This window comes from Sceloporus undulatus, chromosome 5 (genome assembly GCF_019175285.1).
Source record: "Sceloporus undulatus isolate JIND9_A2432 ecotype Alabama chromosome 5, SceUnd_v1.1, whole genome shotgun sequence".
NCBI lineage: Eukaryota > Metazoa > Chordata > Lepidosauria > Squamata > Phrynosomatidae > Sceloporus > Sceloporus undulatus.
In genome coordinates this window covers 6,751,352-6,768,836 of record NC_056526.1, presented here as the reverse complement: position 1 = coordinate 6,768,836, position 17,485 = coordinate 6,751,352, and the positions used below count along the sequence as shown (strand labels likewise).

At 41.6% G+C, this 17,485-nt stretch overlaps 1 long non-coding RNA gene across 1 annotated transcript in view; it reads right to left on the bottom strand.

The window, feature by feature from the left end:
- Positions 1-811: 811 nt before the first annotated feature.
- LOC121930299 overlaps positions 812-17,485 on the bottom strand; it is a 27,221-nt gene continuing 10,547 nt past the window's right edge. Inside the window, exons 2-3 of the long non-coding RNA XR_006103907.1 lie at positions 10,605-10,706; positions 812-888 (exon numbers count right to left, since the gene is read on the bottom strand). This is a non-coding gene — a long non-coding RNA (uncharacterized LOC121930299). The remainder of the gene's footprint in view (positions 889-10,604; positions 10,707-17,485) is intronic.

Below are 17,485 nucleotides of genomic sequence, written 5' to 3'. Positions count from 1 at the left end.
AGGGGATTCAGACAGGATCAAGGTGACCAGAAGTCCACCTTTTTCCAAACATGTCCAACATTTCAACTTTATGTCTTGGAGTCCAGGAGCAATTGCAGAACATCCTCTGCTGCAAAGGACTGTGGAGAAGACTGTCCCTGACCATGTGGTGGCTTTGCTTGGTTTTTTCTGACAGAGATGTGGAAAGAAAAGGAGGACCTGCTTCTTGGAGCAGAGCAGCGGCACCAAGGGATGGTGGTGAAAGTGTGTGGTTTGAATTGAGGAATAGGCAGAAGGAATGACAGAGCAAATGGGGAAACTACAAATGAAAGTGATAACTTAAACATAGATTCAGTCCAGGGTTTGTGTTAGTAAAGTACAATTTTAAGCATTTATTTTGCTCAGAGGTCTATAAGTCTACTGCAAACCAACAAGGCATTTTAACAAAGATAAATTAATCAGAAAAATACGGTTGAGTACATAATAGCTGTAAATAAACTATATGAAATGAATTTATATTTATATTAATATTTTTACCATTTATTATTATTATTATTATTATTATTTATTCATTTAATTTTTATACTGCCTTTCTCCCAAGTTGGGACCCAAGGCGGCTCACAACACCCACACACACACATACACACACACACACACACGTACATTAAAACAACACTTCAAAAATAATTAAAATAATACAATTAAAACACTGAAAAGTTTTTAAAAATACAACATATACAATTTACATATAAAATACAAGGCTAAAAATAATCTAAATCACTCCCCCCAATTACAATTATTTGGTAATACATTACGTTTTTCTTAAAAGGCCTACATTTTGTGATGTCTCGACCTCCTTTGCAGTTATGACACTTGGTCATCCTGGACAGGATGCTTTCCTCATTCTTCCTGGAGATCAATAATGACAGGAATTCTACATCATGGTCTACATTATGTAACTTTATTAGTCATTAGCTCCCTTGCAGATGTGCAATGAAACCTTGTTCAGGAAAAAACAACAACATCTTACCTTCCTCTCCCTGTGGATTGAAGTGAGGAACAGCAACAGACTAAATACAACACAAAGATGTGTTCCATGTCACTGGCAGAAGTGCTCCAGTACATATGTTCATCACTTCTGATGAGCATTAGGTATTTCTGATCCATTGGGTGTTCCTGTTGTGCTTCAGCACTTTCTAGCCAGTGTCCAGATGTGCATTTTGGGGAGTGCACTGATATACACTTGATATCCATATAAATATGGGTTCATTGCCCCTGTGTGAGTAAAACAATGTCCACAAAGGGGGGATGGAAAGTTTGTAGTTTTATTAGTTGCAATGAAAAGGTATCAGAAGTCTCATGATCCAAAAGACTGATACAAAGGGGAAAAAAACATTCATGTCATTATTATTATTATTATTATTATTATTATTATTATTTTCATATATCCTGCCTTTCTCCCAATATGGGGACTCAAGATGGTGAACAGCAGATTTAAATCAATACGATTCAAAAACTGTACAGCATTAAAATGTATAAATATAAAATTTAAAAAACAATTGAACCATGTTAAAGGTTAAACCAGTTATGAGTTAAAGTCAAATATTTCAATGTTACACAATGCTACACAAAGCAGAAATATATACTTTTCATTATGATAACCATACACAGTCCTGTCTTTGCATAGGATATAGTACCATTCATTAGCAGGTCACATTTTTAGAGCATGTCTACATTTTAGAGCAGGTCACATACTGCTGTCCCATCATGATCCTGCATTGCCTAGCAACTCAAAAATTGAAGAGGGTACCTTTTGGCAGAAAAGTGTGTCTTAGAGCTTCTGATGTCAATAAATCATCAAGAGTTCAGGAACCACCCAGAGTCCAAGCTATGCCAGGCATCAGCCATCATTAGATATAACTAGGCACTGCTTTATCAGCCATGTTTACATTAGGCCTAACAGTTTGGTCTCCCTCCTCTGGACATGGTCCTTTTTGAATGGTGGTGCCCAGAATAGAACACAGCATTCCAGGTGAGACCTGGCCAATCCATAATAGAGCAGTACTATCCCTTCCCTCTATACTTTTATTGATGCAGCCTAGAATCATGTTGGCTTTTTTAGCTACCACATCACACTGTTGACACATGTTCAACTTCTTGTCTACTAGGACTCCTAAATCCCTTTCATGTAATGTAGTCAGGCCAGGTGTCCTCCATCCTATAACTGTGTATTTTATTTTTTCTACCTAGGTGTAGTACCTTACATTTCTCCCTGTTAAAATTCATTATTTTTTTTTCAGTTTTGGCACAGCTTTCTAGTCTATTCAGGTCATTTTTAATTTTGGTCCTGTCCTCTGGAGTATTTGCAACTCCTCCTAATTTGGTATCATCTGCAGATTTTATAAGCATGCCCTGTATTCTTTCATCCAAATCATTGATAAAGATGTTGAATAGCCCTGGGCCCAGGACAGAACCCTGTGGCACTCCACTGGCAGGGACGTAGCTAGGATTTTAGGAAGGGGGGGGTCCAGACTAAGTGCCCCCATTATAATGGGGCTTGAGTGCGGCGGCGCAGCAGCACACACCATTCATTTTTCTAATGGAAGGGGGGGTCCGGACCCCCAGATCCCCCTCCCCTTGGCTACATCCCTGCCACTGGTCACTTCTCTTCAGGATGAAGAGGAGCCATTGCTGAGCTCCCTTTGAGTATGGTGAGCACCCTTTCAGTATAAAGATGCCTCATACTGAAATCCAGCCAATGTTTTGGGTAGTCTCCCATCCAAGTACTAACCAGACCTGATCCTGCTTAAGCTTCTGAAAACAGATGGGATTAGGTGTGTTCTGGGTGGTTTGGCATCTAGTAAAATTGCCTGTTTTGCTCCAGACTCTCACTATTGCCAAGCTGGTCTCACTTCCAAAAAGGGAATCATTCAGAAAGCTGACAACAGGGACCCCTTCCCCAAGGCATCTGGACAGCAGTTTAATTTTGAAAGAGGGAAGGGAAACTGATGTTTGCCCCAGGCTGACAGCTCACACCAAAAGGGTACAGGTTAGCGCTTCTATTTAATAAAAAATCTTAAACCAAGGGCAAAATTGAAATACTCATATCTTTTCACCAGCTGTTTGGGGCTGATATGTAGGTGTTAACCATCCCTCTGGCAGGAAGGTGGTTTTGAAACAATTTGAAACACCAAGAAAAAGGTGCAGATGCTGAACAAAAAAGATGTTTAAATGTAAAAATCTTTCCAACTTTCTAACAAAAATATTTGCTGAGCACACATGCAGAATAATCGATCACTTTACTGTTGTTGTGTGCCTTTGACTTGTTTCCAACTTATGGCAACCCTAAGGCTATCATGGAGTTTTCTTGGAAAGACATGTTCAGCAAAAGTTTGCCTTTGCCTTCTTCTTAGGCTGATAGAGTGTAACTTGCTCAAGGTCAGCCAGTGGGTTTCCATAGCTGAGAAGCCGTTCAAATCCTGGTCTCCAGCATGGTAGTTCTCAACACTCAGACCACCACACCATGCTATCTTAAAAGTGATCACTACAACCATCAAAACAGATCTATTTGCTTCTCAAGGCTTAAAACATGGTGAATGGACTCTTATGTCAACAATGTAAGCCTTCACTTAACTTCATTCCCACATGCAAGAATGAAAAAATATATAAACATTTCTCTCCACTGGGAAACTATAAGGGTTTGGGTACATTTTTCAGTGGTTCCAAATGATACAGTGGTGGGAGACCAGACCTATTAGTATTGCTCCCAGGGAAGAAATAGAGTCAGACCTCACTTGGAGTACTGCGTCCAGTTCTTCTCACCACAGTTCAAGAGGGATATTGACAAGCTGGAGCGTGTCCAGAAAAGGGCAACTAAAATTGTGAAAGATCTGGAAACCATGCTTTATGAATGGAGGCTTAGGGAGATGAGTATGTTTAGCCTGGAGAAGAGAATGTTAAGAGATGATAGCCCAGTTTAAATATTTGAAGGGATGTCATATTGAAGATGGAGCAGATTTTGTTATCTGCTGCTCCAAAGAACAGAACATGGAGCAACAGCTGCAAACTGTAGGAAAAGAGATTCCACCTCAACATTAGGAAGAACATTCTGAGAGTAAGAGCTGTTTGACAGTGGAAGATGCTCCCTTGGAGTGTGGTGGAGTTTCCATCTTTGGAGGTTTTTAAACAGACACTGGATGGTCATCTGTTCAGGGTGACTGCTCATGTCTTCATGCATGACAGAAAGGTTTTGGATCAGATGGCCCTTGAGATCTCTTCCAATTCTATGATTTTTATCTTTCTCTGATTCTCTCCCTGTGTACTAGTTTGTGTTCTCATGTTGCCCACTCAAACTGGAGTCAACTCAGGTATTGTTATGAAGGTGTAGCCACAAACCCTTTCAATTTGCAATGTCTCAGTCTAACTTAGGGAAATATCTGGCAATGCTGAGGCCAAAAGAGAAATTTTGTGTATGGGTTGAGCAGCAGACTCTGCAAATGGTTCCACAAGCCAAATGATCTGGTCTTCTCAGAAATCTATGATTATTGCTACTGCTGCAGGTCAGAAGGGTTGGCTATTGTGCTCTTGTCATTGAGGAAGAATGAGCCATTCAGGTCAGCTACAACATCAACAGATGAAAAAAAAAAGGCTTACTCTCAACCAGTCATGGCATTGTGACTAAGGGCCAAAATAGATGGCCCTGATGGGGCAGCATGAAGCCCACCACACCTGAAGACAGATTGGGGCCATGGTAGCCACATGCTGTGGCTCCAATCTGCTATGGCGCCGGCCAAAAAAGGAGCAGTTTTCAACTGCTCCTTTTTCAGTCATGGAAAAGCCACCTTTACCTGATCTCCCTTTGCCCCGCGGCAGCTTCCCAGCATGTTGGGGGCTTGCACTGTATAACCGCCATGCCCCCAAGATGCCCAGAAGCTGGCCCACATGTGGGCAGTGGGGCAGATAGAACCCGGGTTCCAGGTGCCTTCAGAACATGTGGCATCAAAACGCTATGCTCTGAAGCTGCCCAGACGGCAGCGCAAAGGGGCAGTCTGTTTCACTCCTAAGACTGCTGCCACAGTGCAAAATTAATGCAGCTTGACACCTCTTTAACTGAATTCTTGGGATTTTTAGTTTGTTGTGACACCAGTTATCTGACACAGAAGGCTAAACATCTCACAAAAATATAGTCTTCAGATTCCGTAGTATTAAGCCATTTTGAATTTTGATCCCGTCCTCTGGATATTAGCTACCCTTCCTAATTTGGTGCCATCTGCAAATTTGATAAGCATGCCCTCTGTTCCATCATCCAAATCACCGTGAAGCAATTCACACATATGTCACTAACAGAATTTTGGACTGTTTTCTTGAATATATCAAAATATAGAACATTAGAAGGAACAATAGATAATATAGTGTAAGAATGATAACAATTGGCAATGAGTGTAAGAGTGATAACAGACAATAAGAGGGATTCAGCAATGAAACCAATTATCTAGAGAGGTGGTGGGATCTCTCTCTGGATGTCTTCAAAAAGAAACTGGGCAGCTACCTGCTGGGGATGGACCATCTATCTGGAGAGCATGAAGTTTGACATGAAGGCCCACAAACCCCCTTCCATGATTCTATGATTCTATCAGCTCTGTTCTAATTGGAGTATGTCATATACAACTGGAAGTGTTGGGATTTTCTCAGTAAAATCTTGTATCTTTTCCTAACTCTCCAGCATTATTTGCTATGTGTGCTTCTTAAATTGTGCTGTTGGGCTCTGTATACTTCTCATGCCCAACTTGATGGAGGTTGTTCCTCCCCAACTCCAGTCTCAAGCCGATTCTGATTCAAGACCACATTGAATTGGAAGCCTTTTGTTCCTACATGGATGTGTCTACATATTTTCATGTGTATCCCCCCCAAAAAGAGCATATTCTCTATGCACATACTTGAAATGTGCACCTTTCCCCTTTTCAAAAAAAAAATCTCTCTTTTTTTGGTCAGAAATATATATATTCCTACCTGTTGGGCTCCAGGTGTTATTAACTGGGCGATCTTGCATTCAGATATGAATCCAACAAATATCTCACCATCGTAATGTGCCAGTCCTCTCCTAACCATTTCCAGCTGGGCATACTGGCAAAGATAAGCATGAGATGCACATCCCAGTGCATCTGGTCCATACTGATTGGAAATTTGGGATAGATCTTAAAAGACTTGGAAGACATCAAGATCTTCCAGGGACAGTTATTTTTTATGGGTGTCTGCCTCTTTGCTCTAAAAAGCAATTTCATTCTAACAGGGAAACTTCCAAATAGTACCAAAAGTTTCTCGACATAAGGAGGAAGAGACATGCAGGCTTCTGTTACTGTTAGAAGGTGCTGGAACATCTGGTACATCAGCAATATCTTCTTCAGGAAGCAAAAAGATAAATTGCTCTTTGGGCTCAAACTTGCTAATGGATCTCTCCTGCCAGCCTGTTCTCCTAAGTCAGCCATCTGTCTTAGGGGAGTGAACCATCCAAAGCTCAGTGGAGACACTGTGGCAGCTGGATAGCCATAGATTTTTGCTACCAACCTCTCTGCTTGGGAATTTGCTTTATTGCCACACTGAAGGCAAAACTAAACCATTTTGCAATTGAAATGTGGCAAGGGTTCATGCTCAGTGAAGCTGAAGGCAGGAGGGAAAGAACACATTATATACTCAATCAAGGAAGCTCTAATTTTGCAAGACTTGAGCAGAGATGTCTATGACTCGACTCTTTGGGCTTTCTTTTTCATTTGTCATTGTTAATTGTCTTCAAGTGACCAATGGTGAACCTGTGTATGAGCTAAGTAACCCTATCATCAACCACTCTGCTCAGATTCTGCAGACTCATGGCTGTGGCTTCTCTGACTGAGTCTATCCAGCTGGTATGCAGTCTATCTCTTTTCCTATTGCTCTCATTTTTGCCAAGAATTATAATCTTTTCTAGTGAATCCTTTCTTCTCATGAGATGTCCATCATATCATCTTAGGGAAGGTCTGAATGGGGTGCACTCGTTATGTAAGTGCTGCATAGTGCTTACGTAACAATGGCAGTGCCCATGTATACAGGGTGCCACCATTATTACGCCCTCGTCATATGCTAGGGTTGCGGGGCGTGTGGGTGCTCTGCCTCGAGGCAACCCTAGCACATGACAAGGGCATCACAGAGGGCCCGTATGTACCGGGCCCAAGTCTACAAAAGCTTAAGCTACAACTTCTTTTGCTCAATTAGTGGCAAAGGTGCTACAAGATCCCTTTGCTTGTGAGTTATGAACATGTCACTCAGGCTGCATTTCCACACAGAAATGATGCAATCTGACAGCACTTTAGCTGCCATGGCTCAATGCTTTGCATTTCTGGGATTTGTAGTTCATTGTGGCAGCAGAGCTATCTTATCAGAGAAGGCTAAATATCTCACCAAGCTACAAACCCCAGAATTCCATCGCACTGAGCCATGGCAGTTAAAGCAGTGTCAGACTGCATTATTTCTTCAGTGCAGATTAGACCAAAGTGATATTTCCTAGTCTGAGCTTCCCCAAGTGTGCCTTGAAAGCCAGCAGCCACATCAAGCAAAGGAGGTCTGTTCTATGCAAACAGGATAATGTTTTGAAACTGTGAGTCCTGTTTTAGCTTCTCTCAATGGTGGGGTGGTAGCGAAAACATCATCTGAGTGGTCTCTTGGTCAGCAACTGAACAGACCTCTTTTGCTCATTGTAGCTGTTGGTTATTAAGATGGACTTGGGAGGCATTTGATTGTGACAATAGTGCCATGATCATGACTACACAGTATTACTGAATTTAGAGCAGTTACAGATCTACAACTCTATCTTACGAATCCATAACTGCAGTAAAGACTGCCAGCCCATGTTTTTTCATGTTCTCAGAAACACCTTCATTTTTCATTGTGCATTTCAATAGCACCTCAGAAAACATTTGACTCCTTTTCATTCAGATCTTGCTTACAGCGAACGATGCAATAGCTCTTCCAAGGAGAACAAAAGGCTGGGTTGTTTGATTCTTTGCTTATGTTGAGTGAAAATAAGCAGAATACTTTTTGCCATGATCTGTGTGCCTGTTCAATGAAGAAATGCCTCACCTATTGAAAATGAGGATATCACCACAAAAAGTAACACAATTCAGATTAGTTCAAGCTAGAAGAATGCCAAGTTCAACTGGAGTTTGAGTTTACCAGTTTCAGTATGCAAGGTTTGTTCAATGGACCTGGACCATGGAGACTACTAGCTAGAACAGATTTTCCCAAACTGGTATCCTCCGGATGCTTTAGAAAGAGTGCAATAATTTACATACTGTTCTTTGACTGGCTGTGTTTGTGTAACCTTCTGCTGGCAATGACTGCCACTGACCAACATCTAGGTCAAAAGTAGGGTTTGGCTGATCAAACAAAGAAAACTTCTTGGTGTGATGATATCATTTGTTCTTGTTTTGCCTTCATTTCCAACTTATAGTAACTGTAAGGGAAACCTATCACAGGGTTTTCTTGACAATGATTATGCAGAGGGGGTATGCCATTACCTTCTTCTGAGGCTGAAAGTATGTGGCTCACCCTGTGGATTTCCATGGCTGAGCGGTGGCTCGAACCCTGATCTCCCAGAGTCCTAATCCAGCATTCCAACTACTACACCACACTGGATTTCTTGATCAGGAATTCTGGAAGTTGAGGTCCAACACACCTGGAGGACCAAAGTTTGGGAGCCTATTGCTCTAAACTGACCCCAGGGTATTCTGGCCAGAGCAGACACTACCTAAGTGAATGTAGATTTATATTACACAAGTATGATATAGGCTGTCATTAATTTTCTTTAAAGATTCTCAAAAGAGGAAATGAGCCCCTCAAAGAAATATTTACACAATCAAACCATTTTTGGCGGGGGGGGGGGGGAGATGGATTCCTGGATGTCCCTAAATTGTGATTCCCCTCACAGCTCAAACCAAATAATAAATACATGAAAATGTACCACTCCCGTGTTAAGAGGAATACATCTACTATTCGACTAGCATTACCATTACTAATAATGCAGAAAACAAATAGAATGGTAATGCTTAGAAATTTAATTTCCTGTGCGCTTGTCAGTACAATCTGTCCTGGAAATGTTACTCAAGGAAAGGACATCTGATGAGTGGAAAGAGCTCATCAGATAGTGATAATGATGGTGTTAATGAGGTATGGAGTTCCCTGATTTACACTCAACCATTCAAATATCAAATGTCAACCAGATTTTCAGATGTCCCGAGAAAAAGATCAGACACACAAGCCAATTTCTTCTGCTCCCTTTGTCCTTTTTAAAAAATTCTGTTCCACCCCTTCAATCTTTTACTTTCCCTTCCTTCCATTGCAAAAAGCGAGTTAATCAATGGCCTACTTTGGTTTCAGGGTAAATCTACACTGTAGAAATAATGCAGTTTGACATCACTTTAAGTACTGTGGCCCCATCCTATGGAATCCTGGATTTTGTAGCTTTACAAAGACTGCTGCCAAAGAATGTTGCTGTCTCACAAAACTACAAAGGCCAGATTCTGTAGGATGGAGCCATGGCAGTTGGTATCAAACTGCATTATTCCTACAGTGTAGATGGCACTCTCAGACTGTATCTTGTTCATTTGTGGTTGAAGCCAGCTCAAAATTAAATTTTATACTTTTACTTCAGTATTTTTCTTTCCTTTTAAGTTCAGAGAGGGATAATAAAAAGTAATCGATACTCTTCATTGTCTACTTATTTACGTCTGCTAAACTAAGCAACATCACCTGCCTTGACCCTCCTCGATTTACCTTAAGAGTCAACATGGATTTGACATAGGGGTTTGTACAGCTTTCTGTTGGCGTGCAAAGAAGATGATATTCTCATCCTCCCCCCCACTAGCAAGTAAGGCCATGGCAAGGGCTTGAGACAGAGGTCCTGACACCAAGACACTGTCATCCTTTGTCTCCAGCACTTAGACCTTCGCCTAAGTAGGCTGAGGAAATGTTACTCTCTGCCAGCCTCAAATAGGATCTAACCCACAGGGTGCATCTACCCTGTAAAAACCATGCGCTTGACACCACTTTAAGTGCTGTAGCTCCATCATATGGAGTCCTGGGATTTCTCTGCCAAAAATAGCCAGTGTCTCACATGACTGCAAATCCAAACTTCTGTAGGATGGAGCCATGGCAGTTCAAGTGGTGTCAAATAACTGCACTATTTTTACAATGTAGATGCACCCATTGTCTCATTTTTCTTATAATTTCTACATGTCTCCAAAAGAAGCCCAGCTGCCAACATAATCAGTGAGACCAACTAACCTTCTTTTCTATGACATGTCCTACATTTCAACCTTCTGTCCAGGAGGAATTTCAAAATGTCCTCTATTTTGAGCATGACTAAGAAGCCTGAATATATATTTATAGTAGTTTTGGTGTGTTTTTTTGGAATGCCCTCCACATTTTTGGAATGCTCCTACATTTTGTGGTGCCTTGTCCTCCTTTGCGGTTGTGACATCTGGCCATCTTGAACATAATGCACCAACAGAATTCCGTCCGCAGACTCCCACTTGTATGCTTATATTGCAGACTTTCTGAACAGCGACCAAGTAGTGAAAAGGCAAATGTAGACTCACCTTTTATGAAGCGAGATCTGCTGTTTCTCCCAGGAGGACCCCTTTCCTTCCACATCTATCTTGCTAATCTTTCTGAGACAGCAGAGGAGCCGCAGGTGGTTGCTAGGAAACAGAGATGCTAATGAAGTCCAAGAGAAAATGAACAGGTCTTTTGCTATTTGCACCATGAATTTGAGAGGTCCTTTTTATTCATGAACCTTCCAACTTGATCTAACTAAATCCCAGGTCTGTTTCCATACCCATTAATTCTATTATGGAGAATTTGAACATCAACTTCTTTTCATCCAGTCAAACCAAGAGCATAAAAAACAAAACAAAACAAAAAAGATGCAAACAGGGAAAAACATTTCTGTGTGTCACAGCTGCTTACTTCTTACAGCTGCTTTGCCAAGACTCCAAGTTGAACCTGAAAGCCGGGGATAACAGCCTTCTCACCATTGCCAGGAGGAGAGGGATGTAAATATGATGTCAGTCTTAAAAATACTGCACTGGCTGCCAATCTGAATTCAAAGTACTACTGCTAACATTTAAAAAGCTAAATTTAAATTAGAATCTCAGCCCTTGAAAAAGTACAGTGGGCCCTTGGTATCCACTGGGGTTTGGTTCCAGGATTCCCAAATCCTCACATGCTCAAGTCCCATTCAATACAGCGGCGTATATCAAAGTGGAAAAATCAACGTTTGCTTTTTGGAATATATACCTTTAAAAATATTTTCAAACTGTGGATGGCTGGATCCATGGATAAAGAATCTGTGGATAGGGAAGGCTGACTGTACCTTTCCCTAAAAATATGTGTCCAAAAATTGTGCGGAAGAACATGGGACAGGATTGGTTTTGTGGGAAATGGTAGAGAATGTGATAAGGGCTAGTCTATACTAGTTGCAAAAGTCTGAATTAATTCCTGCCCCTTCTGCCACTGCGCCCACCCCAGAGCCACCTCACAGACTTTTTTTCTGCAGGGACATCAGGTAGGTTGTCTACACTACCTGGCTCTCCCTGAGGAGTTTCCTAGGTCCACCACCATTGCTCCTGCTGCCACCATCACCGCTACTCTGCTGCCACCTTCAAACCTTGTCTGGGTCAATGCCTAGCCCAAACAATGGGATTTGCCCTTCCTCCTCTCTTTGCAGCACCAGCTCCACTTATATATGTGTTGCTCTAAGACAAACAAGGTGCCCAGCAAGTGATCTGGACATCTTGTTTGACCTAAGCAATGAGCTGCAAGTTAGCAATGGCACTGCCAAGGGAGGAGGAGGGGAAAACCTTATTGTCTGGGCTGGAAACTGGCACAGACATTAAAATGGCTGCCCAAACTCCAGAGAAGGCTCCATGATAAGGCAGGAAACCCCAAATCTGGGTCAAATAGGGCCATATGTTGTGTGGCTTTCTCGCTTGAGATTTGACAAGAAGGCTGCATGTCATATGCACATTGGATGGTCTTATCACCCCAGATTTTGAGGGACTGTGGATTTTTAAAAGGGTTTTAAAGCAGTGTAGGCAAGTCCTACACTGTGTCAGTATGTGACTAAAACCCCTAACAGCTTATGGTCAGGATATCTAAAGGGCAACATCCTCCCATATGAGCCTGCCCAAAATCTAAGATCATAATCCCACTACCTTTTAAATCAGATCGCAAATCTGATTGAAGTCAAATGACCCTGGTTTCCACTTGAACCAATTCGCTGAAGCAATTCAGAGAGGAGACCCATGTGCTAGACCCATTTAACCCACATCTTTTTGACACTGATTTTTTCTGTGTCTTTTTGGATAAATTGATTCTGCGCAAGTGTGAACCAGGTGTGGATTGGCATCGATTTAAATTTGCCCTTTGGCCGGCTGGAGAGGGTCCATTTTGAATTGATTTATTCATCATTGTGAACAACAAGTGGGGTTTTTTCTTTTCTTTTTTTCCCTTTTTTTGCAGCAAGAAAATGTGGTCGGAGCAAATGTAGTGTGAACCGTACTCTGATCCATCGATTTGGATCACACTCCAATTTATTTGTAAGTGGGAATGAGGCCAACAGCCATATTACTGATCCCATCATCCTAGGAGTCTTAGCTGGAGGGTACGCATAACAGGGCTTTCTCTGTAGTGGCACCCTGATTGTGGAACTCTCTCCCAAAGGAAGTCAGGTTAGTTCCATCCCTTCTAAACTTCTGCAAGATGGCAAAGACTGCCTTACTTTCCATGGCCTTTGGCTCTCAAAATGAGGGTAATCTGCTCTGTCTTTTTAAAAAACTGTTTGCTCAGTTTTAGAATTATTTTTAAAGAAGAGCTTGGATTGTTTCCCCCCTTTTTGGTTATTTATTTAATGCTTTTGAAGTGATGTTATCAACTGTGTATCATCTCAGGGGCTCTGGTGTGTCGTGAGTCAATAAATGCCAGAAAGAAAGAAACAAAGAGAAATAGAAGCAAGCCTGGCTTCTCATCCTCCAACAGCACAATATCCTCTTCCTGTAATCCCTTTCTGTTTCTCATCTTCTTCTCATTAGATCAGCTTTGATCTTAATGTGCCTCTTGTTCAATGGTGCTTTTGCGTTCAAGTGGAGGAGGTGGGGAGACTTTCTTTTTTTCTTCACTTCTTACTTATTGCTATGCTCATAAACAAAACGTAAATCTCCCCTTATGGATTCTTTCCTAGCCTTTATGCTTTGGGTGGACAATGGGCAGAACCCACAAGGACATTCCCCTCTGTGAGACCTTGTAAAACAGATCTATCAGGGACACCTTGCTTTGTGAACTCAGCGGAAAGACTCAACAGGGCACCCATGCTTTAGGTACCAGAACAAAGATGTTTCTTTCTTCTTGGGCCTCTGATATCTTGGATGCTTTTAACATTTCCACTCTGATATGTGCAAGTGGCTATGTCTCCAATTTGATTGTTGCAAGCTGTTGCCTTAGGCTGTTGTATTACTGGTTGAGTCTTCCTTATCTGAAATGCTTGGGACCAGAAGTGTTTGGGATTTTGGGGGGATTTTTTTTGGATTTTGCAATATTTGCATATACAGTCAGCCTTCCGTATCCACCGATCTTTAATCCAAGGATTCAAACATCCATGGCTTGAAAATACTCCAGACAGCAAACCTTAATTTTGCCATTTTATATAAGGGACACCATTTTACTATCTATTGTATTTAATGGGACTTGAACATCCATGGATATTGGTATCCACGTGGGGTCCTGGAACCAAACCTCAGAAGATACCAAGGCCCCACTATATATAATGAAATATCTTGGAGATGGGATCCAAATTTAAACATGAAATTCATTTATCTTTCATATACACCTTATACACATAGCTTAAAGGTAGTTTTATACACAATACAGTATTTTAAATAATTCTGCGCATGAAACAAACCTTGTGTGCCTTGTACCATTAGAAAGCTAAGGTGTCACTATCTCAGCCACCCATAAGGACAGTTCTGGATTTTGGAGTATTTCAGATTTCCAAACTCCATACCAGCCTTTTGCTCTGCAGTAGACGGATAGCTCCCATATCAGTAGAGTGGTCAATCCACTCCAGTTTTTTCATCTGAACTTTTCATCTGTCCAAGGTACTGAACCTAGCTGGGGGACAGCTCCTTTAAAGTTCAGACCCAACCCCAAAGTAGATTTGCCACCACCTTGACATCAGATCCACCAGCTGCGATTGTTACTGCTGTTTACTTGTCTTCTATGGCTTACTGTAAACCATCCTGGAATTGTTTGAACTGAAAGGGCACAGGGATGTTTTAATTAGTCCATCAACTGAACAAATAAATAACAAATAAATAAATTAAAATGCCACCAAAATATGACAGCCTCAGTTTAGGAGCTTATTGCATGGACAAAAAACCCGACTGCACCCCAGCAGGATGCAGCCAGATTGAGGGATGCAGGTGGGAATTATCACATGTTATTTGCCACTGATTCTGCCAGGTGAGTGTAGCCCGGCTGCATCCTTGGTCCCAGGCGCACTTCAGAGGCTGCTTTTCAAAGTTGGAAAGCACTCTTCTCCAGCACCACATCTCAAATATGAGTTGATTTTCTTTATATCCACTTTCTTTGCTGTCCAGCTCTCACATCTATATATTATGATGGGGGATACAATGGCTTGCACAATCCTAGCTGCCCTCCCCATTCCTAATCTTCTTCTGATTTCTTGATTACAGTCTCCATTCTGATCAATGTTTGATCCAGGTATGGGAAACCTTTAATTTTTTCAATTTCCTCATCATCTAGGATGTAGATCCTCTGTGGTCATTATTTTTGTTTTCTTAATGTTAAACATTAACCTTACCTTAGCACTTTCTTCTTTGACTCTCTTGGTAACTTTTGGGACTGAATGGCATCAGTGTATTAAATTGGCCGCTTGAGATGGATCTGATAGCCAGCCATATGAAGTTGGCTGCAGTGTGATGAATGGAACTGGATGCTTCGTGATCAGAAGAAGCAAACAGGATCACATCTCTGCCATCACCTTCAAAGCACAGTCCCTCTTATTCATTTTGTAGTTTTAATGGGCTCAAGACCTCCCAAAGAAGAGACCTATAAACATCACAGCTTGAGATATTGCAGGTTTGTGACTGCCATTTGAACTCTGTGTTTGAAGCCATCTATTGAATACTCCCAAGATAAGATAAGACAGTGCTTGGATTTCTTTCGTCCTTTTATCACTCACATATGTTTATCTTTAATGCAATCTGTTCTCTGCATTGCAGCAGCCCCAGAGTTTAATTGCAAGGTGGCCAGTGGTGTTGGTGTGAAGGACTGAAAGCAATGGCTAGCCTCTTCCATAGAAAGGAAATAGCTACCACACTACTTTCATAACACCAAGCTTGCTTTTTGCAAAACAAATGAATACCAAAAGCCTACACCAAGCTCCTATTTCCTCTAGCATGATGGTGCCACAAGGGTAAGAAACAGAGCACAATTCTTACCTGCACAGAATCGTAGAATCATAGAGTTGGAACAGACCACAAGGGCCATCCAGTCCAACCCCCTGCCATGCAGGAACTCTCAATCAAAGCATCCCGAACAGATGGCCATCCAGCCTCTGCTTAAAGACTTCCAAGGAAGGAGACTCCACTACACTCCGAGGAAGGAGTATGTTCCACTGTCAAACAGCCCTTACTGTCAGGAAGTTCCTCCTAATGTTGAGGTGGAATCTCTTTTCTTGGAGCTTGCATCCATTGTTCCAGGTCCTGTTCTCGGGAGCAGCAGAAAACAAGCTTGCTCCCTCTTCAATATGACATCCCTTCTAATATTTAAACAGTGCTATCATATCACCTCTTAACCTTCTCTTCTTCAGGCTAAACATCCCCAGCTCCCTAAGTCTTTCCTCATAGGACATGGTTTCCAGACCCTGCACCATTTTGGCCACCCTGCTTTGGACACGCTCCAGTTTCTCAATATCCTTTTTAAATTGTGGTGCCCAGAACTGGACACAATATTCCAGGTGAGGCCTGACCAGAGCAGAACACAGTGGCACTATTACTTCCCTTGATCTAGACACTATACTTCTATTGATGCAGCCTAAAATCTCATTGGCCTTTCTAGCTGCTGCATCGCACTGTTGACTAGAAGTCTTTGGTATATTCTGCACTGTAGTTTGACAATGCTTTAACTGCCATGGCTCAATGCAATGGTTTGTTGTGACACCATAGCTCTCTGACAGAGAAGGCTACATAAAACACTAAGGTACAAATCCTAGAATTCCATAGCATTCAAACATGGCAGATAAAGCAATCTCCAACTTCATTATTTCTGCAGTGCAAATTAGACCTTACTGAGACAAATGGTACCATTTTGCAGGGCTTGGAAAATTAACTTTTTTAGAATCCCTCCAGCCAGCTTGGCTATTATGGAAAATGAACAAAATTCCTCAAAGACACACAATCACCCCTACCCAGCCTCTCCCTTCCATTATATTGTTCATTGTGAAGGAAAACCAAGTATCTCTCCATACAAACCTGCAAGAGTCCTGCTATTTACAGGGGAAGGCTTTCTCTTGGTCCTGAGGGGCCTTCTCCATAGCTGCTCCCACCTTCTGGATATGTTTTTAATGGTTTTACATTTTTTTAACTAAGTATTTTTAAAGGATTTTACATTTTTGACTGGTCATATTAATGTGGTCTTTTTATTGTGTTTTAGAATTGCACTGTTATATTGTTGTTTGTTTTCAAGCGTCTCTTATGATCCACTTTGGGTCCAATTTAGGAGAAAGATATCCTAGAAATTAATTAATTAATTAATTAATTAAAATAATGATTTTTATGCTTAATGTAAGAGTTCTGCAGGTATACATCCAAGGTAATGCATCTCTCAAAGGCCGCCTAACTCTGTTCTACAATGTGTAAAAAAGAGGCCAGAATCTAATTAGTGACATATGAAAGCCTAAGTCCACCTTATTCTTGTCTCTATCTTGTTGTGTGGAGGTTGATATTCTTATCCACCTTTTGCAATGTCTAAAGACCCCTCAGGATTCATAGATTTACTGTAATCACATCCCTACCCCATCAAATGGCCATTCCATAGTTGGTGAAGAGCACAGAGGATAGAATCATAGAATCATAGAATCATAGAGTTGGAAGAGACCACAGGGGCCATCCAGTCCAACCCCCTGCCATGCAGGAAATCACAATCAAAGCATCCCTGATAGATGGCCATCCAGCCTCTGCTTGAAGACCACCAAGGAAGGAGACTCCACTACACTCCGAGGGAGTTTGTTCCACTGTTGAACAGCCCTTACTGTCAGGAAATTCCTCCTAATGTTGAGGAGGAATCTCTTTTCCTGCAGTTTGCATCCATTGCTTCGGGTCTTAGTCTCTGGAGCAGCAGAAAACACGCTTGCTCCCTCCTCAATATGACATCCCTTCAAATATTTGAACAGGGCTATCAT